This window comes from Topomyia yanbarensis, chromosome 2 (assembly GCF_030247195.1).
Source record: "Topomyia yanbarensis strain Yona2022 chromosome 2, ASM3024719v1, whole genome shotgun sequence".
In the NCBI taxonomy this organism is placed as follows: domain Eukaryota; kingdom Metazoa; phylum Arthropoda; class Insecta; order Diptera; family Culicidae; genus Topomyia; species Topomyia yanbarensis.
Window position 1 is genome coordinate 114,025,198 of NC_080671.1, and position 14,709 is coordinate 114,039,906.

At 34.1% G+C, this 14,709-nt stretch overlaps 1 protein-coding gene across 12 annotated transcripts in view; it reads left to right on the forward strand.

Moving 5' to 3' along the window:
• Positions 1-14,709, forward strand: part of LOC131679245 (dual 3',5'-cyclic-AMP and -GMP phosphodiesterase 11) — a 422,056-nt gene that overhangs the window by 134,268 nt on the left and 273,079 nt on the right. For 4 of the 12 annotated variants that reach the window (XM_058959926.1, XM_058959930.1, XM_058959929.1 and 1 more), the window contains exon 1: positions 3,347-3,551. The exons of 7 other annotated variants lie outside the window; for them this stretch is intronic. The gene's annotated coding sequence lies outside the window, so the exon portion shown is untranslated. Of the gene's footprint in view, positions 1-3,346; positions 3,552-14,709 lie in introns of those variants that run through there. One more of the 12 variants, XM_058959928.1, reaches the window with a different exon arrangement.

The window sequence follows — 14,709 nt, forward strand, 5'->3', positions numbered from 1 at the left end:
ACGGTGTTTCCAGTTACTGCATAGACAGCTCACTACATTCGTGCATTCATTTCAGTCTAGAACTACTTGTCTAATGTATATATTTACGCACTGCACAAACACTGATTTTGCTCAATTCTCCACTCATTGTTATAGCTTTGCTTGCAACCACTTTGCTGGGGGAGGGGGGGGGGGGGTTAGTGTGTTTTGTTAGTATTCCATAATCACGACAAAACATTCATTTTAAATCAGAACCATGTTCATCTTTCTTACTGAACTCGCAAATGGGGGTAGAAATTAGAGTAGAACTGTTGTTGTACGGCACTCATAGCCACATGCTTCATTGATTTAATCCAGGATTATCTAATATGCAGCGCACAGGATAAAGCAGGATTAAGTGACGAAGTTTGCTATGTAGGTATGTGTATAGAGTTGCACAGCATAATAGCTGAAAGTGCGGTCGCTTGTATGTAGCTATGTGAGTATACATGTGAGCGAACAAATTCAACCAGCCACAACTGGCTGATGTTTATGATCATGTTTAACCACAGCTGCGTGTGGTTGGTGGTACTGAACGTGTTGTTGTTAGCTGCTGCTGCTTTACTAGTAGTGAACGAAAATGCAAGGCTATAGATATTGCATAGAGCTTTTTGCGAGGAAAACTCCCCCGTGCTCGTCTATTTTGGATCAATATGACTTTCTGGCTTCATCGAGTTATTCGTTGTCGAAATTGAAAGTTAAGCTTCGCAACGGGAAACCAATTTACATCATCAGTTCTTATTCGGTTAAGAATATTTTTGAAACTTGAACTGATGTCTGATATTGCAACACAGCAACACAATAGATATAAATAAAATAACGATTTTAATTCTATTCAGTTATTGCTTTATAGTTACAACCGCGAACCCCCCCCCCCCCCCCTATGTCAAAACAAGGCGTCAACAAGTGCCCTCAAATCCCAGGATTGCTCAAACACCGGAACATGTAAGCCATGGGCACAACACAATTGGACAATTCAAAACCAATCGAAACCGAATTACAGCAACCACCGACAAGTGGTTTGGTGTGGATTGTTAGCAGTGAACACATTTCCGGACACCAAAACCCGGGCATGCTTGCTTGCTTGTACGTGGCGCGGTTGCTGGGATGCGGTCGGCCGGTCGGTCCTTCACCATTGAGCCAATATTCGATCTGATTTGATTTGATTTGAGTGGAATTAAACCCGACATTCTCTCCGACGGACGGGGATGGAAAGGACGGTAAACAATGTTTGATGTTTGGGGGATTTTTTTTTGTCCGAACGGGTGTATGCTTGTGGAGAAGTCATATTTTTTTTCGTTTGTCGTTTGCTGTGCCGCATCAAAGGAATTGTCGAATTTTCTTTTATAAGGTTTTCTTCGGGTGACTTTTTTGCTTTGTTAGAATGTTTGTTGTAATGCAATAAAAAATAAGGAAGATCTCTTAGCATTAATGGAATTGTTTTATTAGACCTGCGATTGTTTTGTGCTCTAAGCTATGAAAATTAACTTCGAAGTTCGTTGAAATAAGAATAAGGTGCAGCATACTACCAATAATAAATCATAAATTGCAATGTTGTTGTCTTTTTGTAACGCGTGAATAAGCAGTTTCGGGAGTTATTAGTGAAGTAATTTTTGACTAGCTAGAAGAAGCTAGAATTTTATCCTGATGATATGTTCCAATTTACAGAGCTTGAGCTTGTGCGACTACCCCTGGCTGCCACTCCGTTATCGATCCGGACTAGCTGAAGTTGCATAGGGAATTAGTAGATAATTATGCTTGGGAGTAACGAAACATCTTTGAATGTGGTAATCCTAAATTGTTTATTGATCAATACCGGCGCCGGCCAGGCCCGAACGTATATACTACTACGGACTCCACAAGTTTCACGGGAGGAGAATATTTGTTAGTATTAGTATAGAAGTTGGATTCTACTTCTTCTTTACCGATGTCAGAGATGTGACTCCACTATCCGGACTAGATATATCGATCCATCAAACTCATGGACAGGAGATCAACGGATTTACTTCCCTCCCGAAGGAACACGTGACCACAGATTTTTTCACCTCAGAAAAATGTCAACGACCTCGGCTGGAATTGAACCCAGGCCAACTGGAATGAGTGGCGGTCATCCGAACTGTCTGAGAATCTCGGTACGCATGGCCCTCCACACGTTAAAATGAAGACCATATCATTCACGAACAGCGAAAACAATGGCGGACCGCGTACTTCCTTGAGGAACACCAAATTGAGATGCATTGCACCAATTTGGACAGCGACTTAACAGGGGACAAAATTGGACGAAAATTATCGATCTGTATAGATCATGTCCACTTGGAGTTTTTTGGATATTTGTTCAGTGCAAAACCTGGTGAAATATACAAGGTTCGTCACAATCGATGGACCGGGGAAACCGGATAATTCCGCAACTGAATTCAATATGATTTCACAGTATTTTGTAATTGTACCAAATTGAATTATAATCGTTCGCCGATGTTCGAAGAGTATTCAATAGAAATACGTTTCCCCCGTTCTTAACAGTTTTTGTGAATAAATTTATTTCGTCCAGAATTATGCAGCACTGTGTTTTCAAGGCAGATATAACGTTTTATACTTATCCCCCTTCACAACAAGGTTCTCAGTCGATCGTCCCAGTTAATTGTACATTTGTAATATTGTTTCATACTGTTAACGTTTCCCTTTTCCTTGTAGCTTACTAACAACCGCAATGACGATTATTTTTCCTGTTTCACTAAGAAAATTGGCAGCATAGAAAATAAGCGAAAATAAAGTTGACATAATTCGTTTTTATGTGTCCTGTCTGTGAATACTCCTCACCAAGCTGATGCATACAAATCACCAATGGAGACGCATGGCAGCCTGTTTTAGCGATGAACCATGAACAGTACTCTGAGAGGGAAATTTAGTTGAAATAACCCGACGGTTTCAATCAAAATAAAGAAAACGAGAGTTTTGAGAGCGAACACTGGGAAAACTCTTGCAATGAACCACGAAGACTTTGCTCTCGCTTCTCCAGCGGCGTGGAACGCAACGGAAAGTGAAACTGCACTACCCAAGGAAAACAGCAATCATATGTTTTGCCGACAGTAAACAGAGAGAATCGAATGAACACACCGCGTCATTCCTTCTCGCAAATCCAGTGCAAAATTGGATGAACTATTTCTTACTCTCCGCTCACGGATTTGGAGCGCACATTTTTTCGCACTGATGCCGACTACCATGTAGACCTACCTAGCTACCAAGCTATACATGTTTGATAAGCTTTAGGTAGGACCCAAACAGCGAGGACAGCAGCAGTGCAGTCATGCCGCGCTTCTCACGAAACCGGCAACAAACCAGGTCTCCCCAGTCAGTCAGTCAGCCAGCCAGTCAGTCAGTCGCTGGTGCTGTGCAGCCGGTTGGCATGCTTAGTCGGATAGCTTCACTGCTCGACAGCGGCAGCAACACGGTGGCTACGCGGAAAGGCGCCTCATTTCGCGGGTGTCTTGTTGGTGGATTCGGTCGCGCGTTGCATCAGCTGGTGTTTGTTGTTTGTATGGTTCTTTTTTTCTCTCTCCTGCTTCTGCTTGTGACGTGATCCGGCATCAATCACAGTGGCGAAAGTTAATCAACAATAGACAGCGGAGACGCAACACACAACGAGTGCAGTAGTATCGTACCGGGAACAGCTGCAGACTTTGAGCGCACGGTTGCAAAGTCCACCCGTGTCTAGTCGAGTGTGTAAATGAGTGGGATTGTTTGTGGAAAGAAGTGACACATGTGACAATAAGAACAAATCGACGAGTGTGTGGTTGGCGCGCGGGTGTGTTTGTGTGTGTGTGGTTATGCACCAGTGATTGTGACGCAAAGTGGGGTATTTGCAGAGAAACAGAAAAACGCGTGGCCTAGTCGGTGGTTTTCCTTGCTTGCCTGGTTGTTGGGTGATGAAAATTAAAAATAAAGGAATTGAATTACGGTCGGATACTTGAATTACAATGCCGAGCGGTTCGGTGGGTGAAGCGAATACCGTTGTGATACAGCCGGTCCGTGATGTTCTGCTGAAGCGGAATTGGATATATTTCCACCGACTTAATGCTGGCGTGCTTTTGATAAACGAGATGTTTGTACGATGGATGTTTTCACTCGACGTTCGTAGGTTTTCAAGCGATTTTCCGGGATATACATAGATATGTAGCTTATTCAGCAATTTAACAGGATTTAAGAGTCAATAATTCAAACAATGTTGCAATGCAATATTAGTTCTCAAAAAGAAATGTTGCAATGTTTAAAATTTCTCGGAGAAATAAACAAAAAATCGAACAAATCAAATTTTAATGAACCATTTAACTTGAAGGAATTTATATAACACGATGCGATATACTGGACGGTATATTTCAATTTCATTCCGTTGGTGTACTTTCCTTATAACAAATCGCTGATGGAGATATTTTTCCTATACTCGGAAGTGTTTAGGGGAAATTCGTAGAATTACAGTGATTGATTACATGAATCCAAATTTATACCGCATACATTGATTTCCGCCGGACATGAACTCTAACTCGTCGCTAAAGTTCTCCTGTGGTTAGTTATCCGAGGTATCACTCGGGACTAGCCTGTGGCTTTAGGCATCGCATATGTTTTGTGAACTGTTTAGATTAAGTGTCTAACTGGTGTCAATTTGGTGCTTATTTCTTTTCATCGTCTAATTGGCCCCACGTTGCTGTGGTAGACGAGTAGAATACTTCCTTTGGGGAATATAAAATTTAAAAAATGCATAGAGGGATGTAGTTTATACGGATTGTGCCGAATGTTTCTATTAAAAGCTATTTGTTTGAACAAAAATAATACAATACAGTACAATAATCTACAGATCCTCATCATATTGTTTTAATTCAACTAAGAAATTTCTGACCGTTGATAATATTTCTAAGTTGATTAAATCCAAGTTTACCAGAATAGACTCGAGAAAAGAAAATATTTGATCTGTCAAGCGATTTGTAGATGTGGTAAAATAGTTCAATTCTGTTTTGATCTATATTACTAATAGTAATATGGCGTCTCGCGAATTTGTGGTTCAATCAATTTCATGATATCTTAAATAGAAAAATGTAACTACTTTCATGATTTGCGTGTACTTCCAGATAACATGCTCATAATATGACCGGCGTTAAGCCAAACCGAACTGAACGCCATAATTTTTTCCTGCTATTTCCAATGTCAAATTTTTCGATAATTTATCATTATCATAGAAAGTTCATGGGTACTCATTTGCTTTCGACTACTATTTGAGTACTCAAAAATAAATTTTTGTAGGTTATTCTAGCACTACATTGGATGCGATAGCGATTTTTAGAGAGGTACCCCTAAATAGCGCTTGGTCCTCTTTGGCTTAACACAGGCCATATGGTCAAATAAGTGAAAAATATCATTGTACGAGATATATGTAAAAATCGTCAAGAGCGGTATTAAAAAATTCTTCCAATTATCCATTTTTATATCACTGAACTACCGAATTGAAAATATTGCAGCAATTTTATTTTCTAGTTCAGAAGAGTTTCTCGATCCCTAAAGTAATAAAAAAGGCAGAGTGGTAATTATTTGCATTGCCTTAGTTAATAGAATTCCCGGAGTAATCAAATGTGTGTGCTTTTCAGTTTTCTACAAAGCAGATAGTTCCGTTAACCTTAAAAATCTTTCGAAATCATTGAACTTACTGAGTCTACCCAGGTAGGGAAAATTAATAATACATGATCAATTTATACCTCCAAGATTTCCGGCATATTTCAAAACAAATATCCCAGAATTCATGGACTTTGCAACAAATGCAACAAAGTATTTCAATAAATTAATGGGTTATATATAAAGTTGAGGAGTAAAAGTGGGAAAAATTTGTGGTTTATAAGGGATTTATGCATTTTTTTAAACGACAGAATTTATTGGTAGTGCTACTGAAGAAAAAAAGTAGATTTATAAAAAATATTAAAAATTGTCGGATTAATGACCCCTCCTCCGAAGTGTGTTTAACCCTCTGTTGCCTAAATTTATGTTTTTCTTAAGAAAGCTATTTGAGGGATTCCATGAGAAACCGGCCGACCGCAAAATATGACCAACGTCGATTCGAACAAAACTTTGCAGGTGTGTTCGCTGTATGAATCTCCATGATATTCTCTGGCAATTGGAATATTTTGATGCAAGAGTAATTTTTCAAAAGGGCGTAAACGTTTCTACGTGTATGAATTTCAAATTTTTTTTGTTCGATTACTGTATTTTATACAGCAAAACTATCTGAGAACAAGTTACAGGGAATGAATACTTCTGCTCGAAAAATAATATACACTGAAAAAAATGTTGTGTCATTTTTCAAAAAACAAAAATTTATAATAAAAATTTAAATTGCGAAAAACCCCATTTTTTAAAATTTTTTATATTTTGTTACCAAAAACCTAAAGAGAAAAGAAACATTTTGATTGTGATTGCATGATGGAGAAAAAATCGGTAAAAAAGTTTTTCTAACAATAACTTCGTACATGTTTTTAAATTTCATACTAATTGACATACAAAATTGTAATTTTATTACAGAATATAATTCTAAGCACCATTTAAAATCAAAATGCATTTAACAAAAATCTTCCAAAATGCTTTTTTTGCTACTTCAAAAACAATTAATTCGTGTAATTATGCTCTTTTTAAAAGTTATTCGCGTTACCCCATCAAAAAATGTCAAAAATTTAATGTTTATCGTTTTAAAGACGTAAAACCAACCTTTTCAGTGTATTTGAATCATGGAGAAGCTTTCAATAAAAAAGTTTTCCTAACAGCAACTTTTGACATTTTTTTATAATTTCTACTATTTGCAGTCAAAAATACAATTTTCTTTTTGAATATGATTCTAAACGCCATTTTAAATCGAAATGCTCTTAACAAAATTTTTCTAAAATGTAGTAGTTCTCGAGATATTTTAACTTTTGTTTTAACAACACAATTATTTTGTTTTATTACGACCTTTTCATAAGTTAGTCGCGTTTCTCCATCAACTATAATAGGTTTTTCAAAAGGGCCGTAAACTTTCGTGCAACTTTCTCTTTGACATCAAGGCGTTATTGTAAACTATTTGAAAGTTACATGAAAGCAACCAACATATATTTCAACCATAGGGTCTGTTGATTAAAGTATATAGCTGAATCATATGTTGGTTGTTTTCATGTAACTTTAAAATGTTTCACAATATCGCCTTGATGTCAAAGAGAAAGTTGCAGGAAAGTTTACGGGCCTTTTGAAAAGCTTATTATTGTTGATGCAGAAACGCGACTAACTTATGAAAAGGTCGTAATAAAACAAAATAATGGTGTTGTTAAAACAAAAGTTAAATTATCTCGAGAACTACCACATTTTAGAAAATTTTTGTTAAGAGCATTTCGATTTAAAATGGCGTTTAGAATCATATTCAAAAAGAAAATTGTATTTTTGACTGCAAATAGTAAGAATTATAAAAAAATGTCAAAAGTTGTTGTTAGGAAAACTTTTTTATTGAAAGCTTCTCCAGGATCCAAATACACTAAAAAAGTTGCTTTTACGTCTTTAAAACGATAAACATTAAATTTTTGACATTTTTTGATGGGGTAACGCGAATAACTTTTAAAAAGAGCATAATTACACGAATTAATTGTTTTTGAAGTAGCAAAAAAAGCATTTTGGAAGATTTTTGTTAAATGCATTTTGATTTTAAATGGTGCTTAGAATTATATTCTGTAATAAAATTACAATTTTGTATGTCAATTAGTATGAAATTTAAAAACATGTACGAAGTTATTGTTAGAAAAACTTTTTTACCGATTTTTTCTCCATCACGCAATCACATTCCAAATGTTCTTTTCTCTTTAGGTTTTTGGTAACAAAATATAAAATTTTTTAAAAAATGGGTTTTTTCGCAATTTAAATTTTTATCATAAATTTTTGTTTTTTTTTTGAAAAATGACACAACATTTTTTTCAGTGTATATTTTTTTCAGACAGAAGTATTCATTCCCTGTAACTCGTTCTCAGATAGTTTTGCTGTATAAAATACAGTAATCGAACAAAAAAAAATTGAAATTCATACACGTAGAAACGTTTACGCCCTTTTGAAAAGTTGCTCTTGAGTCAAAATAATCTTATTACCTGTGGAAAATATTCAGTCTTGCATGACGGTGAAACGTGTAAAGTTTCATTGGAATCTAAGATGGTCGGTCACGATTTTAAAGATTTTCGGACGGATCTTCGTGGAATTCCTCTTGACGAATTTTGCGCCAACTCGTACATCTGTACATGAAGACTTTGTCACAAAAAGCCACTTTGAATATTTTGTTTTTCCAAAAATGATCTAGACTGTCTTTCAAATAGGGCCAAACTTTTTTGACCAATTTTTTTCAAATGGCTATAGTCTAGAAATGAAAAATCCTACAAACAAATGTTGTAGGAGTGGTTTTCACAAAATTAGTCAAATTTTCGAATAAAAATATTGCAAAAATTCTTCATTGACTTATACACTGAAAAAAATCGATTTTAAAAATTTAAAGTCGTTTTACAAAAAAAAACCACTTTTGACTTGGATGAAATTTTGTCCCAAGATAGGCAATTATGTTCCCTACCTACCGTCAAAAATTCAAGTTGGGCACTTTCAAGGAGAAAAAGTTATTTGAAAAAAACTGATTTATTTTCAGTGTATTTTTATCGAAAACTAAACCGATGAAAGTCATAATCATCTCACAATCCAATAAAATTCAACAAACAACAAGGGATCATAATTATCTATCTTGGAACAAAATTTCATCCAAATCAAAAATGGAGTTTTTTTGTAAATCGGCTTTAAATTTTTAAAATCTATTTTTTTTTTCAGTGTGGGTGTCAATGAAGAATTTTTTCAATATTTTTATTCGAAAATTGGACTAATTTTGTGAAAACCACTCCTACAACATTTTTTGTAGGATTTGTCATTTCTAGACAATAGCCATTTGAAAAAAATGGAAAAAAAAAGTTTGGCCCTTTTCAAAAGACAGTCTTGATCATTTTTGGAAAAACAAAATATGCAAAGTGGCCTTTTGTGACAAATTCTTCATGTACAGAAAGTTTCGCTAGAATCTGAGAGGGTGCTGCCAACTCTGAATACGATTTGGCGCGAAATTCGTCTATTGTAGATTGTTTTTGTAATGAGAAAGCCGAAAAATATATTGCCAGCTCCCGAAAGCTGCGTATTTTTCATTTAACCATCAAAAATGCCCAACTGGGCCATTTTACGAGTTAACATTTTATTGCTAATAACTTTTATTTCCGCATCGTTCACAATGTAATTTCACAGCTACAGGGGAGTACTACAAGCTAGCAACTTAAGAATATGTTTTATTTGATCCAAAAATTTAAAACAGCATAAGGGTTTACAACCAAAATTTATATTTCTTCCAAATTTTTTTCTTGCATTCTTTAGCTAAAAATAATCGAGACGTGGCTGAATATTATTTTTTGCAAGTTATTAATTTTTGAAGTTTTTAAAATTGAGCATTTTTCAATCACTGATAACTCGGAAACGATTCGATATATCGAAAAAATATTAAAATATTATTAGAAACAAATCGATTTTTTTTAAAGTTGGACCAATTTTTTTATTCATTATTTCCTTTAAATATTAAGAATCATGTTAAAAAGATTGTGTAAATATTTCGAAGTGGATATCAAAATACTTTGCGCGATAATACAATTATAAACTTAAAACAAGGCAATTTCACACTAAACGCCCAGTGATAGGTCTGTTTTAATTGAAATATCTCTTAAAACATTTCGAGTTACGTCAGAATTTTCACATAGGTAATCTTCTCGATATAATTATAAATTATTTGAAAAAGCCAAAAAAAAATTTTTTTTTTGCTCCACCTTAAAAAAATTATTTGCTTCTAACATTTATAGAATACCCTAAGTTACATAACAAAAATAAATATTACAGAAAAAAATCCGGCGAGATCATGCAAAAACGCAACTTTTATTATTTAATGCTTTTTTCACATATATAATAGTTTCTGAGTTATCAGTGATTGGAAAATGTTCAATTTTATTAAATTTATAAAATTAATAAAAGTATTTTATTAAGGTCTAAAAATCATAACTTGAAAAAATCATATTCAGCCAAAGCAAGAAATTCGTACCAATAATTTTTAGCTAAACAATGCAAAAAAAAATGAAGGGACTAAAATTTTAGTTATTAATCTGACGTGGAATGAGACGCATTTTGCAAATGTTAGAAGCAATTTTTTTAAGTGACACCGAAAACAATTTTTTTGATAACATAATTATATTAAAAAGATTGTGTGAAAATTTCAGAATGTAACTCGAAGTATTTTACTTGATACTTCAATTATAACAGGCCTATCCCTGGGCGTTTAGTGTAAAATTGCCTTGTTTTTAGCTTATAATTGTAATATCTCCCAAAGTATTTTGATATCCACTCCCAAATTTTTACACATTTTTTAAACATGATTCCTAATATTTTAAGAAATTAATAAATAAAAAAAATGTGCAGCTTTAAAATAAAATCAATTTGTTTCTAATAATTGTAGATTTCATAAGTTATATAACAAAAAAATATTGCAAAATTTTTTTCGGTTAGCTAATTTCAAAACGCAACTTTTTTATTTAATATTTTTTTCGATATATAGAATCGTTTCCGAGTTATCAGTAATTGAAAAATGTTCCATTTTATAAACTTCAAAAGTTCAAAAACTAATAACTTGAAAAATATCATATTCAGCCAAAACAAAAAAAAAATCGTGTTGATTATTTTTAGCTAAAGAATGCAAGAAAAAAAACTGCGAGGGATTAAAATTTTGGTTGTAAATCTGGCGTGGAATGACCCATAAACATCTTTTAACTAAATTATCCAGCCATACACAAAATGGTTTTTTCTGGTTTTCCTCAAATTTTAAACTTTCAACATTGAATGTATTCATCAGAGTGATTTCACAATGCAAACAATGTATTTGTATGATTAATGGGAATGTTGTGAAGTGGTTTTCGTAGTGGTGACAACATACAATCGTGTTTTAAATATTCTATAGCGATTTTCCCGTAACCCGCCAAAAGGCGGGTTTGGGCCGCAGAGGGTTAATTACGCGCTGTACTTTTTTTTTAGGAAAAATCGAATGTTTATTGCACCCTGTAGGCTTTAGTCGTCAGAGTGATTACTGATATCTTGTAATCTGCACGACACTTGTTAAATGGTTTATTAGTAAGGCCACCAAATTAACTCGAATCTATAAATATGCGTCATTACAATCATTTTGGCATCGTTTCTGACACATGGAAATCATGACGACTTCTCATTTATAAAAGATACTTGCTTCGAGGCCCGTAGCCAGAATTTTGATTCTAGAGGGGCTTATAAATTTATTGCCTAAATGTAGTATTCTGATGACTTAAGATAGTCACTAGATACTGCACAATGGTCCAGAATGTAAAATTTAGCAGGAATTTAAGCTTTTTGCTCAAACTAAATAACTTAGTCATATATTATATTTAGGAAAGTTCTTGTACTTTACGAGATTCTTCTTTTTGTTTGTGAGGGGTTCTAAATTTAGAAAGATCCAAAATCGATCTTTTTCACAATTCGTGATAAAGCTTGACTGGATTCGATGAACTTGTAGAACACATTTTAGATAAATTAGCTGAAGCCATGCAAGCTCTATCGTTCATACTTTCTATTGCAGGAGAAATCCAAATGTAAGCGGTTTTATTTATATAACTTTTGTAGTTATAATTTTACATAAAAGTAACCTTTGAACAACTTGAAGATTATTTTATGGCGCATTGTTCTTATACGCCAACTATTAATTTTTTTTTTGTTTCAAAGTTATGAGAACTTTTACATACATAAATAGAACTTCTTCAAATATCATAATCTTCGATAAGGGCACTTAAAATTAAATACCGTTATTGCCGCATGAAACACCATACTTTGAGCAATAAATCACCAAAAAAGTAGCATATACATACGTTATTTTTTATATTTTGCAATATTTACTCAAAAATTGTTTAGTTTTAGTAAAAAGTAAATATAACTTTCTAACGAAAGATGTTAGAGTGTTACCATATTAAGACATACTACTCAAAACAAACTCAAAATATCTGAAGGTATTTCCAATGTCATCTTAACGAAAAATAAAATTGCACAAGTTTTACAAACAAAAGCATTTTTTAGAGACACCCTAATTTTTTGTGGTAAATTTCTTCTCAGATGAAATGTTCAAGATATGTCCAGAAAAATAACGAATTTTTGAAAACTTAATCAGCCCCCTGAGTCGATTCCTAGTCCGACCAGGAGTACTTGCACCAAATTTGAAGCAACTCGGACAAGTCTAGCTACCGGACCAACGTGCCTGAAGTTTGTATGGGATTTTTTGACAATTTACATGGAAATACCTACTAGTTCACATTTTCGTCGCTAGGTGGCACTGTATGCATTGTATTATCACTGTAAGTAAAAATAAGAAAGTTAATTTAATTGTCTGCAGTTTTGTCGAAGACTGCTAGTCAATGTTAAAAGAAGTTATGTTAAAAGAAGTTTTTAAAACTTTTAACGAAGTGATGTGTGAGTCTGTTTTGCATGGGGCCTATCAGTGCATGGTAGTGTATCAGTACTCGATTCGCATGAACCAAACGTTTTTGTGAAATAATGTTTTGGGTTAGCTCAATAGTATGTTCAGAAGAATTATATTAAATAATACGAGTCATATTTTAATTTGAACATTTTAGTTCCACATGTTACCACATAGAGGGCGCCAACACTAACTTTTCAACGGAGCAAAATAGAAATTAGGTGTCTTCCACAAATTTGCAAAAAATCTTCCGAAAATCTCGATATTCTATTTCTCTTCTATGAAAAGTTTTCTAATTTTCTAACCAAAACAACTCGAATTATTTGCTATAATTCTTCTGAACATACTATTGAGCTAAATCTAACGATTATCTAACGAAAAAAGGATAGTTCGTGGGAATCGAGTACTGATACACAATCATGCACTGATAGGCCCCATGCAAAACTGACTCACACATCGCTTCGTCAAAAGTTTAATAACTTCTTTTAACAAAGCCGGATTGACTAGCAGTCTTCAACAAAGTTGTTGACAATTAAATTATCTTTCTTAATTTCACTTACAGGGATAATACGATGCGTACAGTGGCACCTAGCGGCGAAAATGCGATCTAGTGGGTTTTCTCCATGTAAATTGCCAAAAAATCCCATACAAACTTCAGGCATGTTGGTCCTGTAGCTAGACTTGTCCGATTTGCTTCAAATGTGGAGCAAGTACTCCTGGTGGGACTGGGAGTCGACTGAGGGGTGGGCCGATAGGGTTCGTTTTTCCTGTCACTATAATATACATGATATATAACTTTTAATTTTAATTTTCGGAAAAACTGCAAAACTTTTACTCAAACCACTAAAAAGCTAATTTCCGTATTCAATAAATTCAAAATCACCCTACGCACTACCGTGAAAGTATTTTACACCAATTCTGCAACCGTAATGAGAGTCGATGATAAAAAAGTTAATTTTTTGCTTTTGGTAAAATTAGAACCACTCTAAGTGCTGTTTTAACAAAAAGAAGAGGCTTTCGAACTACGAAAACTTTCACAAAGACATAATAAAGCTAACTTGTTTTGTTTCAGTAAAAATTTAAAATTCCTTCTAAATTTGCATTCTGAACATTCTGAATGAAATTTTGGAAAGTTCTTACTGAAAACAATTAAAAATTATGAAAATAGAAACTAAATTCCGAAAATACGTTCTCTACAAGAAAGGTACATCTATGAATCATTCATAGATTTATCTTTCTACAAGTTTCAATTTTCTCTAGTTACAACAACGATTATTCAAAAGAAAGCATTTAGGGGCTAACCGATTATGACAATCCTGAATGCTGCTAGCAAAGGTATTCTAGATTACACTTTTACAAGGTACTTTTCCACACAAAAATCAAAATTAGTAGAAAAATATCCGGGGAATAGTCGAACAAAGAAAATGTTGAAATTTGCTTAAAATCTTCTGATTTGGTTGGCGACTTCTAGTTTCTTAATCTAGAAACAACGCAACTTCTAGTTTCTTAATCTATAGTTTTGAAACTATTACCAGTTTTGTGGCATCACGCGAATCTGTTAAATTTTATGAAATTTGAATTTTAAATGAAACTATTTTCAAGACTGGCCACGGCTATGCAACGCTTCTGAGTACTTTCACACAATGTGCTTGGCAGTATTGTCAGGCAAGTGCGATTCAGATTCAGCTATAGATCGTATAAAATTGATACTTTTTTATTACGGAATTTACGAATTAAAATTATCGCAGACGACACTGTAAATATAACATTGACGACACCACCAAGATAACTAGAAACAATTAATCTGGAAGAGAACATATCGCATCAACTTTTCCCGTTGCCGAAGAGACTTTCTTTAAGATTTCTCTGTTTTGAAATTACTGCAATTCATCCGATTCCTGTGAAACTTTTGCAAAACTTTTATCAGCGGCAGTTTGAATGGCGAAATTTTTGGTTCCTTCTGGCAGTTGGATTTGCTATGATGATTTCAGTTATACTGAAATTAGTTATGGAATTTGCGTTTTGACTTTGTCTCATCAGAATCCGGCGCTAGCTTAGTGACAGGACTGAGCTAGCGCCGGATTGACTCTAGCTCT